This window comes from Molossus molossus, unplaced genomic scaffold (assembly GCF_014108415.1).
Source record: "Molossus molossus isolate mMolMol1 unplaced genomic scaffold, mMolMol1.p scaffold_m16_p_17, whole genome shotgun sequence".
Lineage (NCBI taxonomy): Eukaryota > Metazoa > Chordata > Mammalia > Chiroptera > Molossidae > Molossus > Molossus molossus.
In genome coordinates this window covers 51258298-51272750 of record NW_023425352.1, presented here as the reverse complement: position 1 = coordinate 51272750, position 14453 = coordinate 51258298, and the positions used below count along the sequence as shown (strand labels likewise).

At 43.9% G+C, this 14453-nt stretch overlaps 1 protein-coding gene across 1 annotated transcript in view; it reads right to left on the bottom strand.

Annotated features, from left to right (window-relative positions):
• LOC118632310 (core histone macro-H2A.2) overlaps positions 1-10606 on the bottom strand; it is a 46132-nt gene extending 35526 nt beyond the window's left edge. Inside the window, exon 1 of the mRNA XM_036265317.1 lies at positions 10453-10606. The gene's annotated coding sequence lies outside the window, so the exon portion shown is untranslated. The remainder of the gene's footprint in view (positions 1-10452) is intronic.
• Between the last annotated feature and the right edge of the window lie 3847 nt (positions 10607-14453).

The window sequence follows — 14453 nt, the reverse complement described above, 5'->3', positions numbered from 1 at the left end:
GCACCATATCTTCCATTCTCTGAAACTAGCCATGTTTATGTTGTCTTCTGTTCTCTAAATTGTTTTATCTTGTCAGTTGTCCTACGTATTTCTTCTCCTCTCTTCCATGTTGGCTTTCCTTAGACAACATGATCTTTGGTCATGCACACATATTTAAGAATGAAAGACAAGGTTATTATAGGACGATAGAAAGCCTTCCTCAGCTATTGTGTGGTAGACATGGGTCCTGTCTGGGACAGGCATGTGTAGGGTATGCCAATGAGCACACATCATCCCATTAGGAACCAAGAGCCCTCGAAGGCCAGAATGGGGGAGCTTTACTTTGTGGAGCCATATCCATCCTAAAAATTGTAGACCTACCCCCTACTGTTGTCTGATTTCTTTAGAGAGGAGCCTCAGATTGTTAGTTTGGGGGATAAATGCCAGCTATGGCAGATTGTCAGGGTCTCTACTAGGAGTAGGGGAGGGCGAGAGGCCAATTCACTTAGCTGTTCTGGAGACAGACCTTCAGTGACTCCCCATTTTCCACCCTGTCCACCTCAGTGCCGCTCCCTCTTGCTTGCATTCTTAGTTGTGGCTTCCCTGTGATAGTGTCCACATGGCTCTGTGCACCGTCTTCCAGACGTTTGCTGAAATCTCCCATCTGCTGAAGACCAGCACCAGCCCCAGCCCCTGCCCCCCTTTTCAAGTACTTATTTTCTTCGTGCCTCTTTACCATTGGGGGTGAGGGGCTATAGAGATAGAAAGCACATGTGTTCAGTCCATCACTTTGAACTTTAAACGAAAAGTGTCATCTTAATTCAACATCTTAACAAACATCATTTTGGAATTAGCCTATAAATGAGTATACTGGCAAAGAGAAAAAGCTCAACTGTTTTAAAATTGAGTAATAATGTCATATTAAAAAATTTAGATCACTTGCATTACCAGGTGAGTCACTGAAAACTAATTCGTCTCGAGATAATTGAGGGATATAAAATTTTGTATTAAGAGATTGTATAAGACTCATTAATATAATAGAATCAAATTTAGTGTCTCTGTATTTATATTATTATAGCGTATGGTATTCCTGTAAACAATATTTAACATTATACTGTAATCCCGGAAGGGAGGAGAGAAAAGTAAGAAAAAATTTTAAGCATTTGCCATGACTGAATGGATTGCTGTTGGTGGGAAACAGCATGGAAAGACAAAAGAGTCTGGTTTCTTTAGACCAATATTTTATTTTGATTTCAATAAATTCTTTTTCAAGCACAAAGAGCTGATAAAGAGTAACCCATTTTTTTTTCCGCCTCAAACAACTTCTTGAAATTTTTATTCTATGTTAACTGATGAGAAACTTGACAAACTCTGGCCAATCAGCAAGATGGTTCGTTAGAAGCCGCCAGCAATCTTGATTTAAATGATCATTTTTCTGCTGTCAAGCTTCTGCAAAGCGGCTTTAAAAAAACAGAGCAGTCAGTCATTGAGACTGGGAGCCATGCCTATAGGCCAGCGAGTCACAGGTGAGGTTTAGCTGGGCTGATGGTCCACCTTGACAAAGGATCTGAAATTACAAGACAGCTTATTTTATTTATTTAATTAAAAAAAAATCCTCACTTGAGGATATTTCCATTGATTTTTAGATAGAGTGGAAGGGAGGGAGGGTAGGGAAGAGAGAGAGAGACATCAATTGGTTGCCTCCAGCATGACCCCAACGACCCCAACCAGGGCCAAGGATCGACAGGTACATGCCCTTGACCAGGATCGAACCTACCACCCTTCAGTCCGAGGGTGGTCGCTCTAATTGCTGAGCCAAACCAGCCAGGGCACAAGACAGCTTATTTTAAAGCTCTCTTTGAGATCATTCTCTTAGAAGTAGACAAATCAAAAGGCATTCATATATACATTATCTTCAATCTAGAAATAACAGGTCTTATAGCTTTTTAATAATGTAATGAATTTAAAGAGAACTTGACTGCTTTCTGCAATGTATATGAACACGAAATGTGCAGTGTCATCCCCTAATGGATTCGTGTACTGTTCTAAAATTGTTGAAATTTATTCAATTTATTCATTGTTAGTGCCCATGACATTTCCCTAATCTGTATAGCATTGTGCTTCAGAATATTTTATATTGTAAATATTTATGAAAAAATGAAGTAGACACTGCAATGAAGCATCTTTACTCTGTCAGTTGAAAATTATCCTTGGGGAGAATAAAATGATATGAAATAAAACTAGGTAGGACATAAGGGAATTCAATATAAATATATTAACTATATGTAGAACTATATTTTTAAAGGGCATGAAAAAATCTCTTAGCCTTAAAACGAATAGAATTCTAATATATTTTGGTGTGTTACCCTAAGTGCTGTATTAAAATGATAGTTTGTTGGTATTATTTTGTAGCTGTAAAAACCATTTTCAGTAATACTAGCTAAATCACTTGCTCTATTACACTTCCATTTATGAACTCCAAGGGCAAATCATTATTGCACAAGTAATACTTTCCCAACCATTTTCTTCCAAGGCCACCTTTAAGTGAATGAGAATAGTCAATAATTTTATCGTCATATCTGTTAAAGCACATTAACAATTTATAATGTAAAGAGCTCTATCAAATGCAATTTCATCAAAATGACACGCGGATCAAATTAACCAAATTAACCATCCATGAACGTTAAAACCAACCATTAACCCAATTTATTTAAATTATACCATTGGATTACAAATCATTCCCTTTTTAAAAAGTATTTCTAGTCATGTCCTGGAATAATCTAGCAGGAAGCTCAACTGCCAGCACATTCTTTCTAGTACAGAGGCCGAGAATGTGGCGACCTGGGCGCGGGGACGGGCAGTCTGGAGGGCAGAGCACTGGGAGCATGCGCTCTGGGGTAGGCTCGGGCTCTGTGCTACTGCAGCTCGCGGTGACTTCACACGTTTTTTCTTCGTTGAACCCGAGCTCAAGTTGTTCTTATTTTGAAAGAGCAAAGTACAAGTTGTTGATATATATTGTGCTTCCCTTTTATTAGCCTTATAGTATTCTATAATGTATTTGGCCACTTGTGGTACTAGCAGGATGAGAAATGAATATAAATGAAGTGAAAATAACTTGAGTTCTCCTTGAATCTGAGTAATAGTAATGCATCCCTGAAGAACTGGTTGGCCTTCCTAAATCTATTTATTCACGGAAAATAAAATAACAACAAAACCCTTCACTAGGTCCAGCCTGGTCTCTGTCTTTTTTTTTTTAATCCTCACCAGAGGACATTTTTTGTTCAGATAGAGTGGGAGAAAGAGAGAGAGAGAGAGAGAGAAACATCGATGTGAAAGGGACACATCGAGTGGCTGCCACCCGCACAACCCAAACTGCAACCGAGATACATGCCCTTAGTGGGAACTGAACCGGGTCTCTCTGGACCGCAGGCTGAAGCTCTAACCGCTGAACCAAACCGGCCAGGGCTGGTCTCTGTCCTTTTGCTTTTTGGGAACTGGCAAATAGAACAGTGAGCAAGCTCTCCTGTGTCCTCAAAATCTAAGTTTCAAAGTTGTAGTGAGGTTTATTGTTATAAGCAGAGACACCTAGGACTGCAGGCAACTGCGCACACGGGCCCAGCTGTGGGCTCTCAGAGCCGGAACATACTATGCTCCAAGAGAGGCAGCTGCCCCTTTCTCCAGCCCTCCCGCTGCCTGCGCCTCCCTCCCGTTGTCCTTCCTCAGTCCTCGGGCAGCGGCTGCACTGTGGAGACAAGTGGCTGGGGGACGGTGTCTTCAGCTGCACTGGTTTTATGCTAGTGACAGGCAGTGTTGCTCCCTGGTCATGGCTGTGTGGGTCCCCCATAGCCCCTGGGCCCTGGCACAGTTATCAGCTGCACCAAGCAGCCACTAGCCATACCATGTCATTTCATCTGTGGGTGGAACTGGCCAGACGACTAGGGGGCATCATGGTGGTAGAATGGGAGGTGCTGTGGACCACAGGGTGTGTGTTGTGGGGGAACGGGTCCAGTCTGCATTGACCAGCAAATCAGCAGGTTTTTCAGAACTTCTATTTTGTTCAAACCACACCTTTCAGGAGCTCTAATATATAAACCAGATGGAAGGAAGGGGGGCTGTGGTGGCTGAAGTCAGGAGGTGCCTGGGAACCTCTGTGGCTTTATCCCACCTTTCCTGCCTCGGGCCCCTGAGGAACCCCAAGCTCGGTGGAGCCCCACCTGAGAACCACCTCACCAGCTGAACTCTGAAGTCCTTTCCAAACTGAAAGATGACTTTTCTATGAAGATGCTCAAAATGTCACTGCTCTGACCCCCCATCTGTTACATACATTCATAGAGATGGAACACCCAGATAGAATTAAGTCACATCCAGGTGGGCTTTCCTCTGAAGTCACTACTTCATCACCCACGAAAACCACAGAAAAGAAAATCTGGGCTTGAAAACTCTGCTTTGTTTTGTTTATAGGATTGCCCTTCTCCATCCCGAGGCAAGAATCTACATTGTTTGCTACAAAACAGCTGGGGTGAAAATCCACTTTAGTAGCAAGGGGGCACCACGAGAGTTCAATGAATTTCTGGAAGACTGATCAATTTGGAAGTTTAGCACTCTGGTGGGGAACCCAGTGAGTTATCATCTGATCTAACAGTTTATGTTGTGTATTTTTTTTTTTTTTTATGTGCCCTTAGCGGGAACCGAACCCTGGACTCTCTGGTCCGCAGGCCGATGCTCCAACCGCTGAGCCAAACCGGTCAGGGCTATGTTGTGTATTTTATAAGCTGCTGCAATTCACCTTTTTGTTGTCTACCACCACTGTTTAATTTTAGTGGTTTTACTGAACAGCGAAGGCAGCACAAAACCCCAGTTACATAATTCTGTGTATATACCATCTGCAATGCCAGGCCAGTAAACACAGGGCCTGAGTTTTCCAGGGTACGTTTGATTTTATTTTGGTATATTTTTGTCCTGTAGCCATGGAAACACTCCAGATTTATGTACCTAAACTATACCACCAGGACTGCCTCTCATCCAGAAACAACCCCCAAATCTTTGGTCAGACTGTGTGTTGTGATTTTGGGTTAAACAATATGGTCGCTGTAGCTAATTCTTCTGACATCACAAAATCAGCTGAAGTAAACGTCCCTGTGCTGAGCCTGGTGGCTCTACCCATGTGGCACATACACTTCTGTCAAAGCGTGAGAATTCTGACTTGAATTACTTACTCTATTCCAAGTCCAAATTGGCAATGTCAGTCAAATAAATCGGGCAAAGTATGATGGATGGTGAGATGGATAAATGAACATTAAAGGCTTCAGAGAAACCACCAAATTTATCTTATTTAATACTTTGTGACAAGATGGTTTAAAGTACAGCACTGTGTGGCTCAATCTGATGCTCTTTATCTTTCATTTGACGTAGTCAGGTAAAACTGATGCAAATAAGGAATTTTAAAGGAAAGTTTGCATAATATTAAAATGAACCGAATCTGAGAGTCACTGGAATGTTGGCAGCTTCTTGTTCTCACCACATGGAAGGAAGGATACAGGGCTGAGAAGTAAGGCTGTCTGGGCTGGAGTCCTAACTCTACCCCCCCAGCCCCCGGTTGTATGGTGGGTGACCTTGGGCATGTCCTTATTCTCTTTTCTGTAAAATGGGTATAATAGTATATACCTATAGACTAGGTATTATTTAATAAGTATCTTAATTAATACATTTAATAAGAATTAAATAGGTGAATACATATAAGTGCTTGGAACAGTACCTGGCAGGTAGCAGGCATTTAATAAACATTGGTTATTATGACTATATCCACAAAAGAAAGTTTTAGAGGATTATTTTTATGGAATGCTAACATTGTCCCTCTGGTTCAAAAGCCACTACAGTTGACCCTTGAACTCCAGGGTTAGGATGCTGACCTCCTAGCACAATAGAAAATCATCTATAATGTCTGCTCCCCCAAAGCATAAATACTAATAGCCTACTGTTGACCAGAAGCCTTACTGATAACAAGAACAGTCAATTAACACGTTTTGTATGCTATATGTAGTAATACTATATTCTTACAATAGAGTGAGCTAGAGAAAAGAAAATGTTATTAAGAAAATCGTAAGGAATGCGATTTAGTCAGTTGATATCTTGCTTCCAGGCGTGTCCTCTGGCTCAAATAAACGTGAAAAAAAATTCTCTACAGATTTGGACGTTCTTATGTCAAAAGAAGAGAAAATACGTTGACCATATTTATTGAAAAAAATCCACAAATAAGTGGACCCCCGCAGTTCAAATAAAGGTCAACTGTACTGTGATACTACAGTGCTTGACAGTGTGTGTATAACATGAAACTTAAAACTCAGCAACACCTTTCTACACCATCGATATTAGGTAGTGGGGTAAAGGGGTACCAATGAAATTTTAACCCTGGGATAACTAAGAGACACATAATCTACTGAGAACCTTCATGACAGCAAATCTTTCTGTTTTTCCCAAGGCTGAGCACTTTTGGGCCCTTCCTCATCTAATCCTATATTCCTCAAATTCCATCGCCTGGGAATTCACAATCATCGAGATGTTAGAATGCTAGGAGTTCACAAAACCATAATCTAATATTGAAAGGAATTTGAGGGATCAGTCAGTTTAGTTCCCCCTCCAAATTTTAGCCCGTGTGGCACAGGAGGGGCGCTGGTCATTAAAGGACTTGTCAATGGCCACACAGTCTATGTGAGATCGGATCTAGAACCAGCACCTCAGGTCTGGGCTGTTTTTCCTATACTCTGTTGCAGGCTCCACTCCCCCACGGCACCTGCATAGCGTTATGTATACAATCAACATTCAGTAAATATTCCTTAAGAGAGTGAGTGAATAAATGAAACCAGCCTTAAATATTTGTTTCAAAAGCAGTTTCAGGTTCCTTCTGAATTTTTTTTTAAAGAAAAATGAATCAATCTTCTCAACACTGATCTTTCTCTCCAGCTTGATTTCCAATATACATCTCAGTGTGCATGTAGGAGAAAAAAATTCCCACCCTCAAATTTTCACTACTTCCCTTTTTAAAAATCACCTCCTTCCAACACCATTGTTAGAATTCATATCCTCTGCTGGCTCATTTTTCCTCTTCTCAATCTAATTTAAGACATTCAGAGAATCATAGCAATGAGAGAAATTGTGAACTGCTCATTTAGTTCACGCCTCAGTCTGAACCTTGGCAGATCAGAAATCGGCCTTGCAAGGGAATTTACATAAACCGGTTGAAGAAAGAGGAACAAGCCAGAGCTCGGAGTCTGCATCAGGCTTCCTTTCACCTACCCTTTCCCCTTCTCCCTCCAAACCCCACTGCACTCTCTGGGAAGGGTGCAAGCTCTCCCCTGCAGCCCGGAATTCTCCTCCTCCCTTTAAAAACTGTTGGAGCATTTGACCTGTGACTTTTATTACACATTGTCAGTCACTCTTAAATTGTTAACTGTATTTTGTTATCCCCTCAACTTATAAATTAACTCAAATTTCAGATATTATAACCATGGTTATGGATGGATGTGAATCATGATAGGACTAAACGCCTCTGATTCTTGATTCTTAGTGGGTGCTCTGTACACTCCCTTGTCCATTTTTACTACAGAAATGCAGTTTTACTTTGCTTTTAAAATGGTACCATACAGTGTATATAGTTCAGCAATGTGTTTTTTCATTAATTCTCCATGTCTTGGTGATCTTTCTGTCTCGATATAGATAGACTGACTTCATTCTTTTTAACTGCTGCCTAATTTTCCAGAACATAAATGTACCGGTTTACCCAGCCATTCCCTATTGATGACCATTAGATGTTTTCAACTTCAGAATTACCAAAATGCTGCAATGAAAGGGAATTACATAATCTGTGCACACGTGTGCCTGCTTCTCTAGGGTACATACCAAGAAATGAAATTGCTGGGTCACGGAATGTGCACATTATTAATTTTCATAGTGCCAAACTGCCCTTCAAATTAGCTGTATCAATGAACGCAACTGTCGGCAGTATATAAAAGTACCCGTTTTCTCACTAGCTTGCCAATATTAATAACTTTTTACCTTGTTTTACCTGCATATATATTTTATCTCCCAGGTTCAGGGTTGAAAACCCTCTGAGAGCAGACCCACGACAACCGTATATTTGCATATTTTCCCTCATTCAGAGGTGTTTAATAATTGGTGTTCAATAAATACTTGTTTAAGGATCTCAAACCACAAGTTCCTTGCTCATCTCTGTGCAATCACTTTGCAAAAAGTGTTTACCAAGACTGCATCGAACTTTGAGGTTATTTCTTAAAAATGAAAAACATTCTTAAGAAAGTTGGTTGGATTTTTGCACATCCCTCCCCCTGAACAAGTTACAGACATCCTTCATTGAAAGCTGCCTAAGACAGGATTCCCTCCTGCTCTGCTGGCAGGAGGCTGTGAAAACAGACCTGGCTGTCTCAGACAATAGCTAGCAGGGTGTCCCACCCACTGGGCCAGAGCAGACTGAAGGCGCCTTAGAATTCCTGGGAACTCGACAGAAGATAGAACGATGAGGCAGTAAGGTCAGAATCTTTGAAACATTCTGGATCCCAAAAAATAAATTCTTTTGTAGAGTTTTGAAGTAGAGGAAACTATTAATAATGTCTAAAGAATGGCAATAAATGGATCCAGGTGAGGAGGAACTGTGACAAGGTAGGAAAAACTGGAGTGGAGAATTGGGCATATTTTGAAAGGAAGTTTAGAGAGAGATTTTTAAAGGTGTGAATTACAGGGTTCAATATAATTTTCCTCCAGGCAGCTTATTTATTTATTTATTTATTTATTTATTTATTTATTTATTTATTTAGTAATCTTGGGCTAAAGCATTTCTAAAAATCAATGAGCGTGGTTGCACATCATGCTCTCTGAATACTGTTTGAAAATAGCAAGAGTTTTCCAGAGGGGTAAGAGGTAACTTTCAGTTAAACATGAACAAATTGAGAATTGAGTAGTTTAGTTTGTGTTTTACAAAGGAACTGGTTCTAGATAAGAGACAACATAGACGAAGACACATTTCCGCTCTTAAGAATGTTTCTTTAATCTCACCAACTGTGCAGCCCAGCGAGGGCCCACTGCATTTCCACACAAACACAAATGAGAAAAGCGAGGAACCGGTTGCTTTGGTGGGTTGACTGCCCTAAGGGGATGGGCTCCTGAGCTCTGGGGGTAGGCCTGGGGCCCGTTTTGAACTCCCCTGGGCTGGTAGATACCTCGGTTTGCCAGGGCCGTGGACACCAGAACTGCCTGGCCCCGCTGCAGCCCCGAACACACGTGGACCCGCGCTCTGGTTTCTCAGCCCATTTCCTGCCGCCCTTTTATTAGCTGTTCCCAATAAGCCCGGCAGTGCGCGGGCCCCAGTCAAGCCCGTGGGGGCCGTGTCAGCGACTGGAAACTGCTGGGGGAGGCGCATTTGGCTGTGGGGGCTCAATGCCCTTTTGGCCATTGTTGTGTGGAACAAAGAGGGCAGGAGCGGAGGGCGCCCCCACGAGGAGAGGCGGGGAAAGACACCCGCGGGCGCGATTCAGGAGGCGGGCGCGGCTGGAACTAGGGTGCTCCTGGAGAGCGGGCTGGGAGCCCGGGGAGGCAGGGCCGCCCCGCCCGCCGCGCCCCGCACGCGATTCGCATCGCGACTGGCGCCCGGCGCAGCCCTTTCTCGCGTCGCAGCCACTTTACTTTTAACCCCCGTCTCCTTATTTTTGTTATTTTTTTCCCGCGCAAAGCCGGGACCCGGGGCTGCCCAAGCGAGCCGCGCAGGGGCCGCCATTTCCCGGGGAAAGCGCGTCGCGCGTCGGCACCGGGCGCCCCGGAAAGGGAACCGGAGGGGAGTGCCCGGCCCCGAGCCCTCCTCCGCGCCGGCCCGGGCTCGCGGCTCCCCGCGTCCTCGCCCCGGGCCCCGGCCCTTCCCTCCGCTCGGCGCCCCCGCGCCCCTTTCATTGTCAGCCCGGAGCAGCGGCGCCCAGCCCGGCACCCTCGGAGGCCCCCGAGCGGCCCTGCCGGGCTCCCTCGGCCCCTGCGCAGCCCGCTGCCTCCGTACCGGTCCCGTCGGCGGCTGGGCGCCTCCCTCCTCCTCCTTCTGCGCCCCAAACTCTGCATCCCCAGGAGCCCTCTGCTCCCTCCGCGTCCAGCCTGGCCCGGGGCCCACCGCTGGACCCCGCATCCCTTCTCCTCCCTCCCTCTTCGCCCGAGACGCCCCCGGCTCCTCACCGGCCGCAGGAATTTCACCGCTTCTTTAGTCGCCCCTTCCTTCCGAGGAGCAAGTTGGGCAGCTTGATTTATTAATTTTTCTTTTTTCTTTTCGCGGGGAGGGTCGACTATCCCGGGGGCACCCGCAGGGGCCGGGCGGCGGGGCGAGGCAGGGGGTTCTCTCCGGCCCCTGCGCTGTTCCCGCGGCCGGTTTTGTTCCCAGACCCCGAAGACCCCCGAACAATAATGCCATCGCCGTGGCGGGCTCACCTGGTGCTGCGCCGCCGGCTCCGGGCGCCCGGTGCCCTCTGCGCGCCGCTCCCCGCGCGCAGCTTCGGCCCGCGCGGCGCCGGTGCCAGGCAGGACTCTTTGCCTTTCTTTAGGTTCTATCTGTGCGTGTCAATGGCGGCAAGCAGCAGTTCTCCGGGCCGCGGATAGTAGCGGGGGGAGGAGGAGGAGGGAGAAGGGATTGCTCCTTCTCCACATAACCACCTCTAGGAGGAGTTGCTCAGCCTCATCCCCCACCAGCCCAGGCTCCGAGACGGGTCCAGGGCTTTCGGTGGGGCTTGATGAGCTATTGTCCTTCAGGAGCATTAATGATGAAACCGCGCGGCCTCCGCGTCGCTGGCGGATCTGCTGGATGCTCTCGGGCCACTTGCTAGGATCAGGCTTTCCCCAGAGCCGGGGACAGAGGCGCGATGGTCGCGATCCACAGTCCGCAGGATCCACCTTTGGTGGAAGAATGCGATCATCGGGCAGTTCTGGGGAAAGCCTTCGGTGAAAGCTAAAAATGGTCTCGTGTCCTTAAATAATAATAGATACATTATCGTTTGTCACCTCCACGGAGAAGATAGCATAGGGTGGCCACAGCCACGAGCACTGAGAATTTATATCCATGCCTGTGGGCTTTTTATAAAATAAGACCGATTTAGAATCCAGCGTTGCGTAATATTTGGAGGAGCAGATGTATGTTTTGGTGGTTAAGACTGTGCATGGACATAATTTTTAATTCAGTTGCTTTACAGTATGTTAATTTGTAACATCTCAGCTCTTACTAAGAGTAACACAAGACTGTTGTCTTAAGGACCGATTTTTATTAGTTTCTAGAAAAAATATTTTTATGGCAGTGTGGTGGACAATATCAGGTGCGATAATGGGATTAGCAGTTGGTCTGTTCCTACTGGAAGCCAGCACTGTTCTTTGTAACCAGAGATGTTGGCCAGGGCGCTATGGCTGGAAGGGTGAGTCAAAGGAATTTGTTTAATTTCAGTGGGAAATGCTAACTTGCTATGGGCTCTCCATGTTTCCTCTGATTTCTTCCTGATGACTCAAAGGATGGAGAGGCAAAATTTTGATACTTCCACAAGAGAAACCCACAATTTTCCAAGGATTGGCCAAATGTATGTGTTTCAAAGCTTCTCTCGTTGTGTATATTTGCCCCTGTAAACTTATAAATGTTTAGGCAATGGGGAATCTTGGGGTGACTGAGAGCCTCCAATTGCTTGAGTGGAAAACCCAAATGCCCACTGCCTTCTGGATTTATACTGGTTAATCAGGGCCGTTGATGTGTTTAGATAGCACTTCAGACCATGTGCATTTTAAACACATGCTTTAGCAGATAGCACTTTAGACTATGTGCATTTTAAACAAGTGTTTGAGAAGTCATTCGACTTCCCAAAAGATCATGAATGTATCATAAAGGTATAAATAAACCTCTGTCTGTTTAAATCTCATATGGTTTCTCAAACTCTGCTGGACTCAGTGGTCTCAGTTTATTGAGGCTTCCTTCACTCTTCTTTCTACTCTTTTTTGCCCTCCCTCCATATGACCTCGTTGTTCTTTGTCTTTGAAGGTACTCTCCAGGTCAGAAATCTAGTCAAGATAAAGTCCTCTTAGCCCAAGACATGTATTTAAAGGGTTTCAAAGGATTCCCTGGGGCATCTCATAATGGTTTCAATTTCCTCTTCCTTTAGGAAGTGCCTGTCTCCCTTCTTACAGCGATTTCTGGTGTCCATTCTTGATCAGCATTAGCCTCCAGGCCAACGTTCAAAATGGTTCTGGAGACTTCTGGGAATGACTAAAAAATATTCCTACCCTGTGATCCAATCTGAGATAAGTTTAAAAATTTATCAATATATATTAGATTCACACTCTTCCTATAACTTCCCAATAAAAATGATAGGTAAGGTCATTTTTTTTTTTTTATCCTCACCCGGGACCCCCCCCCCCCCCCCATTTATCTTCAGGTAGAGCAGAAGGGAGAAAGGGAGGAAGAGAGAAAGAGAAACATCAATGTGAGAGAGACACATTAAATGGCCTCCAACCACACAACCCCAACCAGGGCCAGGGACAAACTGAGCTACATGCCATTAGCGGAAACCGAACCCAGGACTCTGGTTCGTGGGCCAATGCTCTAACTGCTGAGCAAACTGGCCAGGGCTGTGTGGTCATGTTTATGTGCATATTATGTATGTCATTTCATCCTAACATTTTGTTATGAGCTATTCTGAAAAAAACTGGGTCTAAGAAACTTGTCAGGATTCTCCCATTCCCCACAGGCTGATTTCTTCAAATAGATGATATGGTCGCAACTCAGAGAATCAAGGGGAAAGTCAGCTTCATGATACTCTTGTTCTTAGAGGAGATCATAGAGTTCAAACGCTTTATGCAATAGCAAGAAATCTGGTATTCAGGTGGGTGAAGTGACTCACCCAAGGCCACGTGGTAATTAGTGGCAGAGACTCCAGTGCACTTCCATACACCTAGCTTAATGTAATTTCCACCAACTCTTACTTCTCAGTATGTACGGGGGACAAATATGTACCCTAACATGCAGATATAGTTGAATTATAGCTACAGTGATACCTCGGTTCTCGAACGCCTCGGATTTCGACCAAATCGGTATTCGACCAGGAGATTCGAGAAACTTTTGTCTTGGAATCCGAACAAATATTTGGAACTCGAACTTCCGAGATGAGCCGAGTTGAGCCGAATGGCGTTCATTCGGCCCAGCGCGCCTTGCTCGCGTCATCAGTGTGAGTGCAGAGAGAGAGTCACGCTTGTGAGAGCCCTTACTGAATTTAACCCTTAGACATACTGTACACTTTTATTTCTTGTTGAGACTTATGTTTTTCTACATATTATATACAAATTAGGCCAGTAAATAGGCATTTTCTGGGGCTTGGAACGAATTAATCCAGTTTCCATTATTTCCTATTGGGTTTCATTGCTTCGGTTCTCGAACAATTTGGTTCTCGACCGTCCTCCTGGAACGAATTATGTTCGAGAACCGAGGTATCACTGTATTTAATATCGAACATTTAACACAGATAATATTGTGTAATTAAAGTACATTGAAAATAGTTAACATGACTAAAATTCATCAGTAATCTTGAGTTCTGCAGTGGCTTCCAGCTCAGGGAACCTCTGACAAGGTGAATAATAGTGATAACAAGAATTTACACATATTAAATACTTACTCATATTCACTCTGGGCACTGAGCTATCCCCTTACTAACTCATTTAATCTTCACAACAACTCTGTGGAATGGGCACTGTTTTTTTCCTTTTGCAGATGTAGAAACAGGCTCTTAATCCCTGCCTTAGTCTGGTGGCACGGATGTGGTTATTCTGTTTAAACAAAGGAATTTTGTGACTAGTCACATTATTGAAAGTGCCTTGGACCATTCTTAATACAGATCCTCAAAGAGTCCGTGAAAAGCCCAATTACTGGAGGGTTGGTTGATTACCATTGCACTGAAAATATTTCTTAACCTCTGACCTATGTGTGTGCATAATACTATGAATAAATGTATTGATTGTGTATTGACTCCATTAGTGACAAGGATGTCTAGTAAACATTTTATTGGGATGCAGGATGAACTGCTTCTCTACTTAGAGACAGGCATGTAGCATGATTTAGATATGAAAAAAAAAAAAATCAACCATGTAACTAGATTCATCACAAACCTTTTTACTTTCTCATGATCCAAATTTATGATGTTGTGTGAACTGAGTGGGTTTTTATTTTCCATCATTAGTTCTAATCTAGTTTATGACACCGATTATAATTTGTGATTATTTTACCCTTTTGAAATCTTGGTATGCAATTACCCTATTAATTTCCCAGCACTTGCCTCTTCCAGAAGGAATGTGTCATATAGGTATGTATTTATATCTGACATATTTGTATAAGATTTATATATCCAGATTAATTTTATTCAAGATTTCTGATCTTCTTTGAAGTAACCTGAGATTCCCTGGGAGTATTA